This window comes from Rhipicephalus sanguineus, chromosome 3, assembly GCF_013339695.2.
Source record: "Rhipicephalus sanguineus isolate Rsan-2018 chromosome 3, BIME_Rsan_1.4, whole genome shotgun sequence".
Classification (NCBI taxonomy): domain Eukaryota; kingdom Metazoa; phylum Arthropoda; class Arachnida; order Ixodida; family Ixodidae; genus Rhipicephalus; species Rhipicephalus sanguineus.
The window spans coordinates 161,959,013-161,975,526 of NC_051178.1; positions in this window are offsets into that span (position 1 = coordinate 161,959,013).

Sequence of the window (16,514 nt, forward strand, 5' to 3'; positions counted from 1 at the left end):
CCAATTTCCTGCACGGGTTGCGAGAAAACGCCCGATGTGGGGCGCCGCAGCACAAGCGCTTACTGTTGAGCCCTCGCGATGGCAGCTGCGTGACGAGCCGAGAGTCCGGCTTCGATTATCACTCTCGGCCTCACCGAAGGGCCACCGGAGGCGGCCGTTCACCGGCGTTCAATTTTTTCTCGGGCAGCTCCACCCATAAGACGTCGTCCGGTAAGCGCGCGCTTGTTTCCTGAGCCGCGCAGCTCTTTTTCGTGAACGGGAACTGCGCTCGGCGATAAATGACCACGATGTGCGGCAGTGTGGTAGGACGCTGTGTGATGCTGTCTCTACGGAGGTCCGTTATGCCGTGGCTTCGGACAGCCCCGTTATCGAGCAGTAGCAGGATGCACGATGTGGGACGTGCACCATACCATGATGGCGCTCCAGGCCGTGAGCCTATGGCGGCAGTTGATGTGCAACTGCCGCACTCAGTGTTTCGACACAACTTAATAAATGCGCTGTTGTCCGTTCTTCCGGCTGGTGCCTGGCTCTGTGAGCCTCGGCGGACCAACTGGCTCATGCTAAGCAACCATGCTCATTAACAAACCACTACTCACAGTAGCTCAAATCTCCTTAGTTCTCACGCAATAACTTTTTTTATGTTAATTTAATCATATTTCTGTTGAAGAAAATAAGAAACGTTGCGAAAAAAGCTTCTCAGTTTCGAGTCACTTCAAAGAGCTATCATACTGGTTATTTGGCGTATTCTGAATAGGACCAACTCAGTCCTCACTTGGCAAATAAATATACGCCAAAACTGTGGCTTTTTCTTAAAAACCTATTTGTGTACACCGTCGTGGACTATTTCCTTGCAAAAACATTTTTTTTTGCTCCCCACAGAGGTCTTTATCGCCTGGGTGATGTAAAATTCCGATCTTTTAGTGGGAGCCAGTTCTATGGAACAAAAGTAAATCGCACAAAAGAATAGTTTAGCCCATTTATTGTCCTATAAAAATACAGGAATGACTTATCGACAGAGAGCCTTTGCTAATCTAATTTATCCTTGTCGTTGTAATAATGAAAGTCATTTTTGACAATACCAACTATGACGCATATTTTCGCCTAAATTAAAAAGGTTTTGTGAGCTACACCATGGTTCGTGTGGTGCTTGCGTCTGTAAAGCTTTCTTTCGAAAGAAAAATTCTATGAAAGGACTTTGTAATATACGGAGGAACCTGAAGTAAAAATAAATTGTAATCGCAGATGATAACGCCAAGGTACAGATATTAACACATCCTGAAAATGAGCAACCTTTATCACTATAGAAAAACACCTAGAATTACTCTCTTTTTTTCGCTCTGTGTTATAATACGAGTTCCCGCAAAAAAGCATTTAGTTCCATCATCAGCTGAGTGCAGCCACCAGTTCTTTATCATGTTATGATCTAGTGTGTTATCTTTTTTTTAAAAAGTCAATGATGTATCTCATGGTATATCTGGGTCATTAGGCCTAGTTGTTTTGGTTATTGCTACGTTGTATTAGGTTGATAAAACGTCTCTCATAAATGAATCTCCACTGTCGCATTCAATAATTAAAACATGCATGTTAAGTAACTTACTGGGAGTTTCCCAGTACACTCTTACCTCCATTTTTTTCTTAGTTTATATTAGACACGTTGCACTGCCATATTATAGCAGTTTAATCGTTTGTGGCACAATAAATTTATCTGCACACGGACCTCTTAACAGATAAATCTGATATATTTCAACAGTCCAAGCTGAAGTTTAATACCTACATTACCTTATTATCGTACATGAAGTGGCAAATCCCTTGGCCATGTTGCGTCATTCTCAAATGTTCGTCGGAGGCATCCCATACACGAACACATGCTGCAGCATACTTGAATACACCAGTTAGCCTCACTGGAGCCTATATAAACTATCTCGGTTACACATAGAGCGGTCGACCACACAGAGTAAAGCGACCTCCTCTAACGTCGTAACAACGTACGTCGTAATCTGATATCGGCGGCACATAAATAACAAAAGCCGTTCGAGTAATGCCTGGATCAGCGGCCTCATCGGTACCCTCGGTCCCAGGCCTATCTTCGTGCTTATTTGGGAGTCGATCGAAATAGTGCAACCAAGCTGCACCAGCGATGCCGGTATAAAACGGCCACCCAATCTCCCGTCGTTGTAATAGCGCCGCAAGATCCCCTGTGTCTAATTGATTTTATTACCACGCACGGCGGCCTCAGAAAGTCTTCCTGGTTATCGCTTAGCGAGTCTATACCACGACAGAAGACCCAGACTCTAGCGATGCGCCCGTTTCCTCCTTAAGCAATGAGGTTGTCGAACGTAGTTACCAAAAAAAATGTTGTGATAACTTTAATAACAATATTAAAGGAAGGCAACGCGCGCTAACTCGGGCATGTAGGAAGAGAACGAGACAACGCTAACGCCGAATGTCAGCTGAAAGGGCGCGCAGTGGCGTAAAAGGCGGTACACACAAAAGCTTATCTGCGCATGCGCAGGTATCGTAGCGCCACCTGTCAATCAGAAACACGTGGGTGCCTACCCGAGAGATAACTGTTTAGACTTTTTTTTCTTTATGTAAGTAATCGAAGGCTGACGCACGCGCTCGATTCCAGTACAATCGATATGCCAGGCCTCAACCATGAGACGCGTTTCCTCATTACTGTACCTAAGATTGCGCATCGATCGAACTTGCATCCTCCACACTGTAAAGAAATGTTAAACGATGAACCTCTATTTGATGACCACTTATGTTCCAATGATCTCTGATTAACTCAGCGGCCCATCCATCTCACGCAAAAGAGGCCGCACCTAAAACGAACGTTATATATTACCCAAGCACCACAATCTAAATTTAGTCGTGGGTTTCGGTACTCCGCTTTTTGCCTGTTACCTGCTCGTTCTTCCTCTGCAAGGTGGCTCATATTTTTCCGAGCTTATTGGCAGCCGTAAAAAAAAAACTGCGTTAACTTAGTAACTGCTTACCAATTTAGAGACGGGAGTTGGGCTAGTTGGCGCGTATTAACTGCAGACATAACTGATTAGCGCAAAAAAAAAAAAACGGAAAAGGTAGAGACGACAGACGGGACGGAACGCATATTCATCAGTTACGGCTTACCAATTTATTTAGCCTGTGAGATACTGAATGGATGAAAGGCATACCCACGACTCACTTGTTGCTACTAAATGTAACCAAATAAATTTAAAACGCAGAACAAATTTTCCTGTCCAATAGCCACCACTGCGATTTCAACCAACGCCAACGCATATACCGGCAGCCACATTCAAAACGCTGCAATCATAGTGAGCATTCGAACCCAGCCAGAGGCTTCAATTACGGAACGTGAAAGGGGAGTCCACCTTTCACCATTAATTATTCGTTAGCAGTCCTAATGAGCAGCTGTGACTTGTTCCATACATGAAAAAAATCCGTAAACAGGGGGTTGGTGCTCGAGCCGACGTTTCGACAAGTGGACTTGTCTTTTTCAAGGCTGGAACTGATTTCCTTAGCTATCGTGTGTATATGCTTCGTGCACTCTCCACCACAAGGGAGAAGGGAAGGGCAACTGCCAGAGTGGGGGTGGGGGAGCGAGAGGCCACCGTGACGAACTGGGTGAGTCATAAGGAAGGCGAAAAAAAGAAAAAAAAAGGAACAAAAAGAGGTGGGGGCGAGGAGGGGGGGAGGGGAGGTTGTACGTTTCGTTGAATCATTTTCAGTGGAAGCACGTGGCATTTTAACAATAGTAGGTACGAAATTCCTAGGAGAAGGGCTTAACTCTCATTGATCTTCGTTGTGTATGTACCATACCGAATAGATTCAAGAGCCCCCTTAGAAACGTTAATTTATACCTGCTGGCTGGAGTGCATTGAACTTGTGAATAAGGTATGACTGTATATTTTCTTTCTCTTGGGGACCGTAAGTTTGACTGAAGTATAATGCTCGAATGAACCTTGTGATTCGGTCAGCTTTTCAAGGCGACAAGGAAGAGGCTATAACCTTTTAAAGGTCTGATGCTGCTGCCAAGCTTCGAATGATCGCACAGGACGTTACGCACTCCACCCTGAGAAGAGCAAGAAACCAAAACTATGGTCAATACTACCTGAACGCGTTGTGACGTTTTTAAATGTCAACTGGACTCTTCCCTACCGGTCAACTCTTCCCTACCGGTTATGGCTTAAAGTGGCTTTCACAAAGTCATTTTCTTTTCGTCCGTCGACGCTCTTTGCGACGTCTCTGGTATCGAACAAACTTTGCAGCACATCTTCTGTGACTGTCCTTGCTACGTTGTGCATAGACGATCACTCGCAATCGCTCTCGCTCGCTTTGACCAAAAACAGATGTCGCGAGCAACTATCCTCGAATGCCAGCCTGAAAATTAATCGAGAAGTAAAGCAACGAAGGCATTGGTAAAATTTTTTAACATGAAAGTGTTTTATGCCGGGGTCCACCAAAACTTCACTGACGTATTTCCGTCACGGAAATGACGTTGAAAAAAATTTACACGATCAGAAGGCAAAGAAAAAAAAGTCCCATCAACGGGCATCGAACCCACGACCGCTCGGTCCGCAACAACAAATGCCGGGCCCGATATCCACTGCGCCACGGCCACAGACTCCAAAGTCTTTACAAAGGCGCCTTTTATATCTAGCAGTCTCGCGGTCGGCGGGATGCTGTTGCCCTCTGGGAGCGGTAAAGTATTTACTTTTCCGCTCCCAGAGGGCAAGTAATGATGAATTACTTTAAAGTAATTCGTCATTACTGTGGCCTCCGCGATTAGCACCTTGAACGCGTTACACGTCCGTCCCATTGGGCGCGTTTTCAATAGAAGTTCCATTTTGTCAATGCCTTAACACACAGCGAGATGGCGACCTTAATCAAGCGTCGTAAAATCGTCGGCCTCGCTCATAGCATCGCGCTAATCGAAACAAAAAATAGCCCTGCGACGCGCGGCTGCCTCACCTGGCTGTAACACCGCGCTCCCCGCTCACGCGCTCGCCCCGAGAAAAATCGCGGCCAGACTACCGGGGCGGCACGACGCCCTTTGCGTTTCCCTCTAGTCTGGCCGTGGTGTTCAATCACATTTTAACATGCCGCGGGATGGCGATTAAATTCTGTGTCCAATATGCGACGCTCTTCTGGCTGTCACATCTCGTTCTCTGATTACGCTTTCACCGTTAACTGCTACAGCTACCACAAGGGTTTGTTTAATCATTTAACATGGACGTTAGTCGTCGGGATGGAGATGTACCACCAATCATCAAAGTGGGTGCATCCACGTTCAACGGTGCCATAGCCGCCAGACATCAATATACATTGTGGAAACTCTCTTATATCAATGTACAGTAAACATTCAGTTACTTCTGTAAGGGCACGTTTACTTTCGTGTTACTCCGATTCCTATGACGGAGGGATCAACCATCTTTTTGACAATAGACTTGCACAAGCAGCTGTATACTGGTGATGCCGTATACGGCACATGGCTGTCACACTGTGACGTTGTGTGTGTGTGCTTTCTTTACTCTTATTTCAATGTCCCCCCCCCCCCTTTCCCTGCGCAGGGTAGTATACTATTATTCTAAACTGGTTAACATGCCTGCCTTACCTCTTTCCCCTGCTTTCGTTCGTTAGTTCGTTCGTTCGTTTGTTCCTTCCTTCCATCCTTCCTTGCACAAATTTTCAAATATTGGTCTCAACAATGGCAAATCTATTATGCGTACCTCACTCTCAATGCCCGGTTAGCCCGGCAAAACACCTGATAATTTTTTTATCCAGATGCATTTGTGTAAGATATTCTTTGAAGCGTCAAAATCGTTTTATTTCGAACGATTGCAAAAGAGTGCAAGCTTGCACAAGAATTTGTAGACTATTTGTATTTACTTATGCGCTTTTTATGACCAAATATGCGGGCTCACTGTTTATGAACACGTACATTTACTTACAAGGCACCGTAAGCTTCATTTAGACAAGCAGCTCACGTAACCCGCACTACTATTCTCTAAGCGGCGAACGTTTACTTAAATGGCCTCCATAAACTGGTCAACATACGTATGCGTGCCAGTCTTTCCTTTCGTAACCCTTGCTCCACATAGCTGGATTGCGCAGAATATATTCGGCGTTCTTGCACACGTTCCGTAGTAAATATTAGCACCACCACCTCCATTTGGATAATGATCGCATTAGCAGCTTAAAGGATATCTAGGTTGTTTTCGATGTAACCGTTGCAACAAAGCTTTTTTTTCCCTGAATTATAGCCAGTCCGAGGACAGGAGCGCCCAGGTAAAACGGCGTCCGCTTCGACATGCATACCCGAGTGTGCCTGGAGTGTCGATAGGCAGGACTCCTCGTGGGCCTCGCACATTTCAAGTGGGTGCGACCCGCAGACGTCCACCCACACTCGAAACGGCAATCGAATCCGGGCGGTGAAATTAACGCGCGCGCGCATACGCACGCGTCCGTGCTTGCCGCTTCGTGTCACTATCGGCAAGATTGAGAAACAACCTCGTCAAAGCCTAGCTCGTCACTTTCACCTACTCACCTTGGCGGCTATACCATACAGGTAGACACAAACGAAGCAAAGCAGAAGAGAATATCACTCCGAGCACCGAGTAGGTTGAGCTGCGTAAACTCGGGTGGCCCGATTACGTTCGAACAAGGCACGGCGACAGCGCTGTGATGCGGGTGCCCCGAACTGCGCTTTCGTGGGCTGAACCGGCTAGGCAATGGCACACGCGGGCCTCCAGAGGGCTGGGCACATATTTGCACAAAGGCGCACGTAGCTCACTACTTTGAGCGGTCACGGCTTCCGATGTCCACCAGCTAGGACACTCGGCTCCTCGACTAGCCTGCCTGCGTGAGCCGCCCTTGCCTTGAATCGAGGGCGTAAACTTCTCGACTGAACTCTTGACAGGCGAAGATGCGCCGGGAGGATTCGCGAACGCGCGCCACGGTGTCGTTTTAAAGAGACGCGTTTGGCTTAGTCGCTGGAGTAGGTTGCCCTGTCCTGCGCGACGACGCTGGGCCATTTCGTAATGGCGACCTGGCCTCTTTCACCTTGGCACGATTTCTTATATACTTTGTGGTTAAACCATGCATGTTGCACTTTCGCTGCTGCTCATCACTCTACAGAGAGCAAGCAGCAAGCTGACGTCACAGTGTAGAAATGGTGGCTAAGTTGACGGTGTTTCTGACGGTGTTTATGTTATTTCCAACGGACTTGGGAGAATCCTTTGAAAGCTACTGCGTCAGGGAGCCATTTTATTTAATATCCGTGCTGAGCTTCAATTAATAGTGTCAGATGACACACACCTTTGTATATGTTTTCTATGTTGTGGCTTAGATAGGATTATGATGTTCATATAGGCAGATGAGCGGCGTTAGCGAACGGTGAAAATGTTCTGCAGTTGACGTACTTCAACTTTGGTATTTCTTGGTAAAATCTATTTGTAATGAGGGGCGTTGTCATAGATACCGAATGACTTCTACGTTTGGGGCACAAATTGTACCGATCCAGCAAAATAATTCCTTGCTGAAGCGTAACTACCTGCAAAAGGCAACGTGTGCAGACTACCATGCCTGTGCTCATTATGAAACTGATAACGCAGCCTCCGGGTATAGGTGTTGCTGGCCTACACCTGTCAGCCTTGTTTTTGGCGAGCCGTACATGGGAATGTATGGGTTTGTACTAAACTACCGCCCTATTTCCCTTCTTTGTGCCGCATCCAAAATCTTTGAGCTTGCTCTTCACAAAATATTGTCTTTTGATGTAAAAAATTCATTGATTGTGAATCAGCATGGGTTTCTCGCTGGCCGCTCAACTGTCACTAATCTTGCCAGTTTCATGATGCAAGTCTCCACGCCTATTTCGCAGAGAGGACAGGTTGACGCTATTTACTGTGACCTTAGCAAAGCTTTTGATGTTGTCAGCCATTCGCTGCTTGTTGATAAACTTGCACACTTTGATGTTGATTCTTCAATTGTGAATCTCCTCCATAGCTATCTTCCTGATAGATTATGTTACGTTGCCGTTAATGGCCAAACATCCTCTTTGTATAAAGCTACTAGTGGGGTTCCTCAAGGGTCGGTACTGGGCCCACTCCTCTTTTTAATTTATGTTAATGATGTTTCTTCTGTCATTCGGAATTCTTCTTTCCTTTTGTATGCCGATGACATAAAGATATTTAAGGAAATTCATTCAGTTATCGATTGTCGCTTGCTGCAATCTGATTTGTGTTCTTTTTATGAATGGTTCAGGAGCAATAACCTCTCCCTAAATATTTCAAAAACCAAGGTAATGAGTTTCACTCGAAAAACATCTAGTGTGCCATTTTTATATTCTGTCAATTCTGTGTCGTTGTGTAAGGTATGTGAGATCAATGATCTAGGTGTTCTTTTTTATAGCACATTACACTTTTCTGCTCACGCTAAGCGTGTTGCTTTGCGGGGTCTTCGCACACTAGGCTGTGTTTGCAGAATGTCTAGAGAATTCCGTTCTCCTGTGCCCTTCCGAAAATTGTACACCGCGCTATGTCTTCCTCAACTAGAGTATGCATCTGTGATCTGGAATGGCATTCCTAATTCCAGCAGCAACGCCATTGAGCGAGTCCAGAAAAAATTCCTAAGCATTTACAACCATCATTTCGCTAGAAATTACTCTGGATCTCGTTCTAACGCTGCTGGATTATTATCATTGCCATCACTTTGCTGCCGACGAAATCGCGCTGATCTGTTATTTCTTTACAAGCTTGTGCATGGTATCATATCCTGCCCTGTACTGCTCAACTGTCTTAATTTCCGAATTCCACGTAAGCTGACCAGAGAGAATAGACCTTTTCATGTAACCGCCTGCCTCTGTGAACATTCGACCATTGGCAGGATACAACGTCTTTACAATGCTTACTTTTTGGAGCTCGTTGTTTTTCACAGCTCCCAGTCGTTGTTCTGCTCCGAGCTTTGCACTGTACTTACATAGCCTCGTACACTGTTGACTTTTTTTTTTCCTGCGCATAGTAGTCTATGTGCTATTTTATAACGTTTTTTATCCCTGATATTTTATTATGAATGTTGGCCTTTGTTTTTTTTTTTCGTGCGCCAGTACAAAGACCTTACGGTTGTTCCTGGGCACGTTAAATAAATGTTTGATTGATTGATTATTATTATTTTTTTTCCTGCGCATAGTAGTCTATGTGCTATTTTATAACGTTTTTTATCCCTGATATTTTATTATGAATGTTGGCCTTTGTTTTTTGTTTTTGTTTTTATTCGTGCGCCATTACAAAGACCTTACGGTTGTTCCTGGGCACGTTAAATAAACGTTTGATTGATTGATTGTTATTATTTTTTTTTCCTGCGCATAGTAGTCTATGTGCTATTTTATAACGCTTTTTATCCCTATGAGAGCTAGGTATGTGAGATCAATGATCTAGGTGTTCTTTTTGATAGCACCTTACACTTTTCTGCTCACGCTAAGCGTGTTGCTTTGCGGGGTCTTCGCACCCTAGGCTGTGTTTGCAGAATGTCTAGAGAATTCCGTTCTCCTGTGCCCTTCCGAAAATTGTACACCGCGCTATGTCTTCCTCAACTAGAGTATGCATCTGTGATCTGGAATGGCATTCCTAATTCCAGCAGCAACGCCATTGAGCGAGTCCAGAAAAAATTCCTAAGCATTTACAACCATCGTTTCGCTAGAAATGACTCTGGATCTCGTTCTAACGCTGCTGGATTATTATCATTGCCATCACTTTGCTGCCGACGAAATCGCGCTGATCTGTTATTTCTTTACAAGCTTGTGCATGGTATCATATCCTGCCCTGTACTGCTCAACTGTCTTAATTTCCGAATTCCACGTAAGTTGACCAGAGAGAATAGACCTTTTCATGTAACCGCCTGCCTCTGTGAACATTCGACCATTGGCAGGATACAACGTCTTTACAATGCTTACTTTTTGGAGCTCGATGTTTTTCACAGCTCCCAGTCGTTGTTCTGCTCCGAGCTTTGCACTGTACTTACATAGCCTGGTACACTGTTGATATTTTTTTTTCTGCCTGCGCATAGTTGTATATGTGCAATTTTGTAACGTTTTTTATCCCTGATATTTTATTATGAATGTTTCCTTTGTTTTTTGGGTTTTTTTTTTTTTTTCGTGAGCTAGTACAAAGACCTTACGGTTGTTCCTGGGCACATTAAATAAACGTTTGATTATTATTATTATTATTATTATTATTATTATTATTATTATTATTATTATTATTATTATTATTATTATTATTATTATTATTATTATTATTATTACATACTAACTTACATAAAAAGAAATATTTGGTGCGTTTTTCTAAGTCGGTATTGGAAAGGAATTCTGAAATCATTTTTGAAGCTTACACTAGACCTTAAGTACTGCATTGAATTCGTTCTTTCATAGAAGACATATGCAGGCTTTTGTCATGACCGCATGACCAAACCTTCTATGAAAACGGTCAAGTTCATATGAAGTGCAATTCTCTGGTTTTAGAAATCAGTTGTGGTAATCCTGCATCAAAATGGAACTCTTGCAATCAAGCTACCGCTTGGCAAGAACTCGGTTAATAAGTGGCTGACAAAAAAAAAAAAAGTAGGACAGCTTCGCAGCTGTGGTGCGAAGTCTGAGGTGGCAGAGGAGCTGGCGGCGTTTCCCTCCTTTTCACCCTCACGCTCCTCGCGTCCCTATTTCTTTCTGTCTCTCTTTCTCGGTCATTCTATTTTTCTTTCTCTTTCTTCCGTCTCTTTCTCTTTATCTCTGTATTTCTCGCTTCCTCTTTCTATCTCTCTCAATCGCTCTCTATATGTTTCTCCGTCTTCCTTTGATTCTCTCTTTCCCTCCATCTTTTTCTCTCCGCCTTTCTTTCTCTCTGACTTTCTCTTTTTCTTTCTTTCTTTCTACGGTATCTTTTACTCTCTCCTCCTTTCCATCCTCCTCACCCTCACGTCTGTCGTCCTCTCCCCCACTTCCCTTTCCTATCTCCCTGCTACACAAGGCTATGCTGTGCTCTGCTAGCCGCTCGCCTTCGGATGGTATGTACGCGGGTTCGAATCTCGCTTCGCGAAGCAACTTTTTCTCCTAGAATTTCTCTATCTTTATTTATCTTTCTTTCTTTCTCACTCTCTATCTTTCTTTCTTTCTCTCTTTCTGTACTCGTCGTCTCGCCCATCAGAGTTATTGCATCCCTGGCCAGAGAAATGGGCGCTTGTGTATTGGGAGCGAGCGGAACATAAACACAACGACGATGGCGAAGAAGAAGAAGAGAGCACGTGCCGGCTCATGATGACGTTTTACTGGTGACCCCTCACAAACTACGGCGAGCTAAAAGAGCTTCGCCGTTAAAAGCCACCTTACTCTGCAAGTCTCCAGGTGACCACTATTGCTATCGCGGTTCCGCTACATCTTTCTTTTAGATGTCAGAGATATCTGAAACCTCTTTATTTTTAGGCACTGCAATACAGTTCTTTGTATTTATGTATGTAATGCAATTAAATTCACAGCATTCCTGCGTTGTCTACAAGCTTACATAACGCGTTACAACATTGATTCTTTGCGGGGACTACGAAAAAGAGCGCATTACCACGTAAGGCGGCATCGCCGCCGAGCAAGGATGTCATTAGTTCAAACAGAAACATAGAAAGACTGGAGACGTTGTTATCGATGTCTCTCAATAGATGGCGCAGCGAGTTCAAGAGCGTATGGCTTGCGTGCAACCGGTTTATTGGCCAGAGAAGCTATGGTAGTGGAGTGAGAGAGAGGTCACGCTTCACTGTTTGAGAAAGAAGGAACGTTTTTGGTTGACCCGGACGACAACAGGCGGCGCTAGCTGGGCACACGCATGCACGCCGTTGCAAATCAATAAAGTATGTTCCTCCTCCATCGTTGCGTGTACGGTGTGTCCCGTGGGCTTGAATCTGGTTGAAAACACTTCAAATAAAACGAGACGTAAGATTTTGTTTTCCGTTATTTGAAAATAGCCTTCCGATGTTTGCGCACTCTGATGCGCAGATACATTGTAGGCAACTATGCGCGAAGCGTGCGAAAATTACGCTCTGCCGTAGTAAGGCAAAATATGTGCACTATTGCTCGGCATTTGCAAGCGAAACTTGCTGGTGCATCTCCCGTGTGTGTTTCAGAAAGCGTGTCGAATGAATTAAGGAGGATAGTTTTCAGCACTAACTTTAACATCATAAGTGTTGCGCTGTTTGATGCACAGTTCTTCACACCGCAGAATTATGTTACCTGATATTTTTACTCTTGACCTGGGCAAACGTATAAGTATATCACAGATTTTGTCGATATGTGTGACTACAAAAAAATACACGCCTTTGCTGCGGCTTTCTTGTGTATAGTGAATGATAAGTGATAATTTTTTGCCTTGCGCCGGGTCTACTACTCAACATACTAGATGGACTCAACAATTCCATCGTCACTCTTAGCGGAATGGAAGACCGGACAATTTATAATAAAATCTGTTTCCGCCGCACACCAATAGCAAGACACAAGAGCGCAAAAGGCTTCATTTAACAAAGTTGATACCTTTTCAGCGTGAGCGCTTTGTCACTGTTTCTGATTGCACCGATCTTGTTACCACGCCCTCGAAAAACGGCGTTTCGGATTTTGTAGGCGTCAGGATGCTGATATTTCTCGGCCCCTTGCTACGGCACTTTCATTGAGGCGACCTTGAGACGATGTTATCCTCGTTGAAGCTAACCTCACTGAGCGTTTCACCGAGCACGATAGCAGAGAGTTTCTCTCGACTTATCCATCTCTATTAAATTAGAATGCATTCCCCTTCCTCTTTGCGTAGCACGGGTGCGGCAAGCTCTGCGAGCGCGGAAAGTTACCGCCACAAAATGGAAAGGCTGCGTTCAGTGAGCTCTCCGTCTCCTGACGTTGCAGCCGTGTTTTAAGAAATAGGCGTTTGAGATTACACCCTAGTCCCTAAATAACTCAAGCAGTAGTAGCAGCAGCAGAAGCAACAATGAAGCAACAACAAGAACAACAACGCGATAAATTAGAAAACAACTACGCGAGCACTCTTGTTATCATTTCATGGAAAGTAGTGAGTATTGTTACCGCGAAGCTGTAAATGGCCAGGCGAAACAAAAATTGGGGGACCCTTAAGCTTCGCCTTTAAGAGTTGAACGCGAAAGCGAAATCCGGCCCCTAGTGCGCACTTCAACCACTAAGTGCATACTCATTAATGTGTGTTGTTACACACACACGCACACGCACAGACACACACATAACGCGCGCGTGCGATGTTTCTAAAGGAGTGGTCAGTGTGTCGGAACAGAACGAAAACCAAAAACGAAAAACGAAAAAAAAACCGATATTTTTGACCGGAACGAAAACGTAACCGAAACGTTATCAATTATTTCGTTTCGGAGTGAAACCGAAATTTTTTAAAAATCGTTTTTCGGTTCACGAGAAAACTTCGCAATCCGGAACAACTGAGGTCATGCAGCTTGAGCAATTATGCATATATTAGGGTACAGTATTAGCGCGTACCTCGGGCAGGAATTCCATTGCAAAGATATGTCGAAATAGTGCGAAAAGCAAGAACAGTGGCAACCAGAGATGTTTATATTATCGCAAGCGGACTTTTGCGAGCCTGTCACGCATGCCAGCGTGGAGAGGGCATTGTCGGCGCTGAAGTTTGTTACAGCGAAAGCTGTTATGAGATCACAACAGTCGGTTTTGGCGTCATAGTTGTCCGCCGCCGCCGGTGTCCGCAACGGCAATCGCGTGAAATAAGAAAAGAATGCAGCAGATCCCACGCACTGTGGGAATCGGTTTCATGCGAAGCAATCAGCGTGTAGTTGTCTATGCTGCATATTTTTTTCTTTGATCCAAGCATTACGAGGTGGATCGACGTGTTTTTGTAAACGTAGTAGTTGTGTGCATATCGTGGCCTTACCAGGCCCGTCAACTACACTGGCGTTTAAAGGGTAACTTAAGGCGCACAGACGGGAGTTAATATTATCGAAACGAAGGGCACCTTACGGTGCGATGATGTGAATATCCTAGGTAACTTTCGTAAGCGCATTCCTCCGTGGTCGAGCAACGCTTGAGTATAGCTTCCTGAATCACAGGATTGTAAATGTAATGTTTATCAGACTTCTATGAAAGCGGAGCCAACACTGTAAGCACAATTGACGTTCACCCGGCATTACGCCCGTATCATAGGCGTACATATGTAATGTTTATTGCTTTTTTTTATAAAATTAGATAGCAAGCACTGCAATCAGAATTGACGCTGCTCAGACATTACGCCTGCTTAGGGTCTTTATCCAAAGCAGTTTCAAGACGTGGCGTGGCTCTGTGGTAAAATACCTGATTGCCACTCGGAATGCTTGGGTTTGATTCCTGCTGGCATTCTGATTTTTCTTCTTTACATTCGTCTCATCAACGCTGCCGATGTCGGTTTTTCTTTACGCTCTCGCATTGTCGCTCTCGCTGTTCCTGGGAAGATATAAACTGTCAATCATCTGTGGCGCATACCGTTGCCCGTGGTATACGGGTATGTGCCACAGGTGTCTGGAGGAAAGGGTTTGACGATGTACGCGACATCATTTTCACGTTATTCATATCATCGCCAGACAATGATATTCGCCATACCCTCTTACCCTCCCCTGCCAGTTTTGGTCTACACGAAGCTGAGGAGGAGATCATGATCGAGAGCAGCCAGAGATAGATAGATAGATAGATAGATAGATAGATAGATAGATAGATAGATAGATAGATAGATAGATAGATAGATAGATAGATAGATAGATAGATAGATAGATAGATAGATAGATAGATAGATAGATAGATAGATAGATAGATAGATAGATAGATAGATAGATAGATAGATAGATAGATAGATAGATAGAAACATTCCAACTGCCTTGGGTTCACTAAGAAATGCTCCGCATTTAAAATGAAATTAGAAACAAATTTCTGGGATCAGATGGGATTTCAACCCGCGCCCTCGGCGTGGCAGTCGAGTATTCCACCAAAGTGCCACGCTGGTGTTTGTAACTCCTTCGCAAAAATACTCTATACAGGCGTCATGACGGGCAAGGAATCGTGTAACATACGTAATATAGCGTGGCAGAAGAGTAAAATAACAACGTGGCGTCACACAATATTGCAAATTACGCTAGGAGTCAGTCGTTGAATGCTTCCAACCGGTTACGAAGGGCTCAGCCATAATTATTCATTGTCAAGAGCCACAGCACAAAGTGTACCAATGCCTTACAGATGCGTAGCGGGTACCACGATTCTCCGAAGAATGACGAAAAATGGCATTGTGGGTGCTTCGCTACTTCAGAAAAACTAAGGTGATTTATGGCGTAGCGGTATACCTTGCATATGTACATGTATTAGTTGCCCCAAGAGAGTCTACAATTGGCTCTAGAAAGGCCGCTCTTCCAGCTTTCGCTTTGACAGTGCTGCGTGTTCCGCGCAGGCCTGGCGCTTTTTTTTATCAGAAGAGCAGTCTCACAAATCAGAGATTACACACAGTGACGTACAGCTTCTTAGATTGCGTTCACTCCCTTGACACAAAGCATTGCGCCCGCTAAAATAAAATCGTAATTGATTTCTGAGAAAATAAATATTACGACTTTGAAGGGTATACTGGTTCTTGCTAGTTGGTAGGAATACGTGGTACAGTCACTTTAGCACGAGCCGCTCTGAGGGCGATGTGGCGGTTTCTCCAAGCAACCGGACTCAATGTCAAACTGTGACTGTTGGAAGAAAATGTTGTTGTGTAGTACTTGGACTACGGTCATGACTTCGTTTTGTTTTTGTTGTAGTTCTTGTTGTTGTTGTTGTATCTTGTCACGTGCTGTGGTCACATCTCTACTTCTTATTTTTCATTCTTTTACATCCCCTTCCCACGTACAGGGTAGCAAACCGGAGACTGCTTTGGTTGACCTCCCTGTCTTTCCTTTCTCTCCCTTCTCTCTCTCTTTCTCCCGCTCCTCTGAAGAACGTGGCAAGAACGTGTTTTACCCCTGCCCCACTTTCTTAAGAGGATGGCAAGTAAGTACATCACAAATACAATATTTTTATGATTACCTTAACTTCAAAATTTTTGCATATAAAAAAAAACGTTACAAACCGTTACGGAACGTTTTTTTTTTTTCATTCCGGAACAGAAACGGAACGGAACTTTTTGCGGTGGAACGAAACTAAACCCGAAACGAGAAACATTTCGTTCCGACACCCTGGTAATGTTACAGGTTTTCCAAAAGCCCTTCCCTGTGCTCGAGTCGAGACATGTTTCTCAAGGCCGCACATCTAATGTTAGCTGTTTGCTTGATATGTTTTCTGCTAGATGGACATAGTGGTCCATTTTTAAAGCGGTTTGCAAGTTGTGTGTGTTTTTAGCGGAGATGGGTGCACTATCCCGGCTTTTTTCGAAGCATGACGTCGTGCAAAAAACGTAGTTTGATGGCCTCGCCAATGCGCCTACAAATCGCCGAATGGGCTC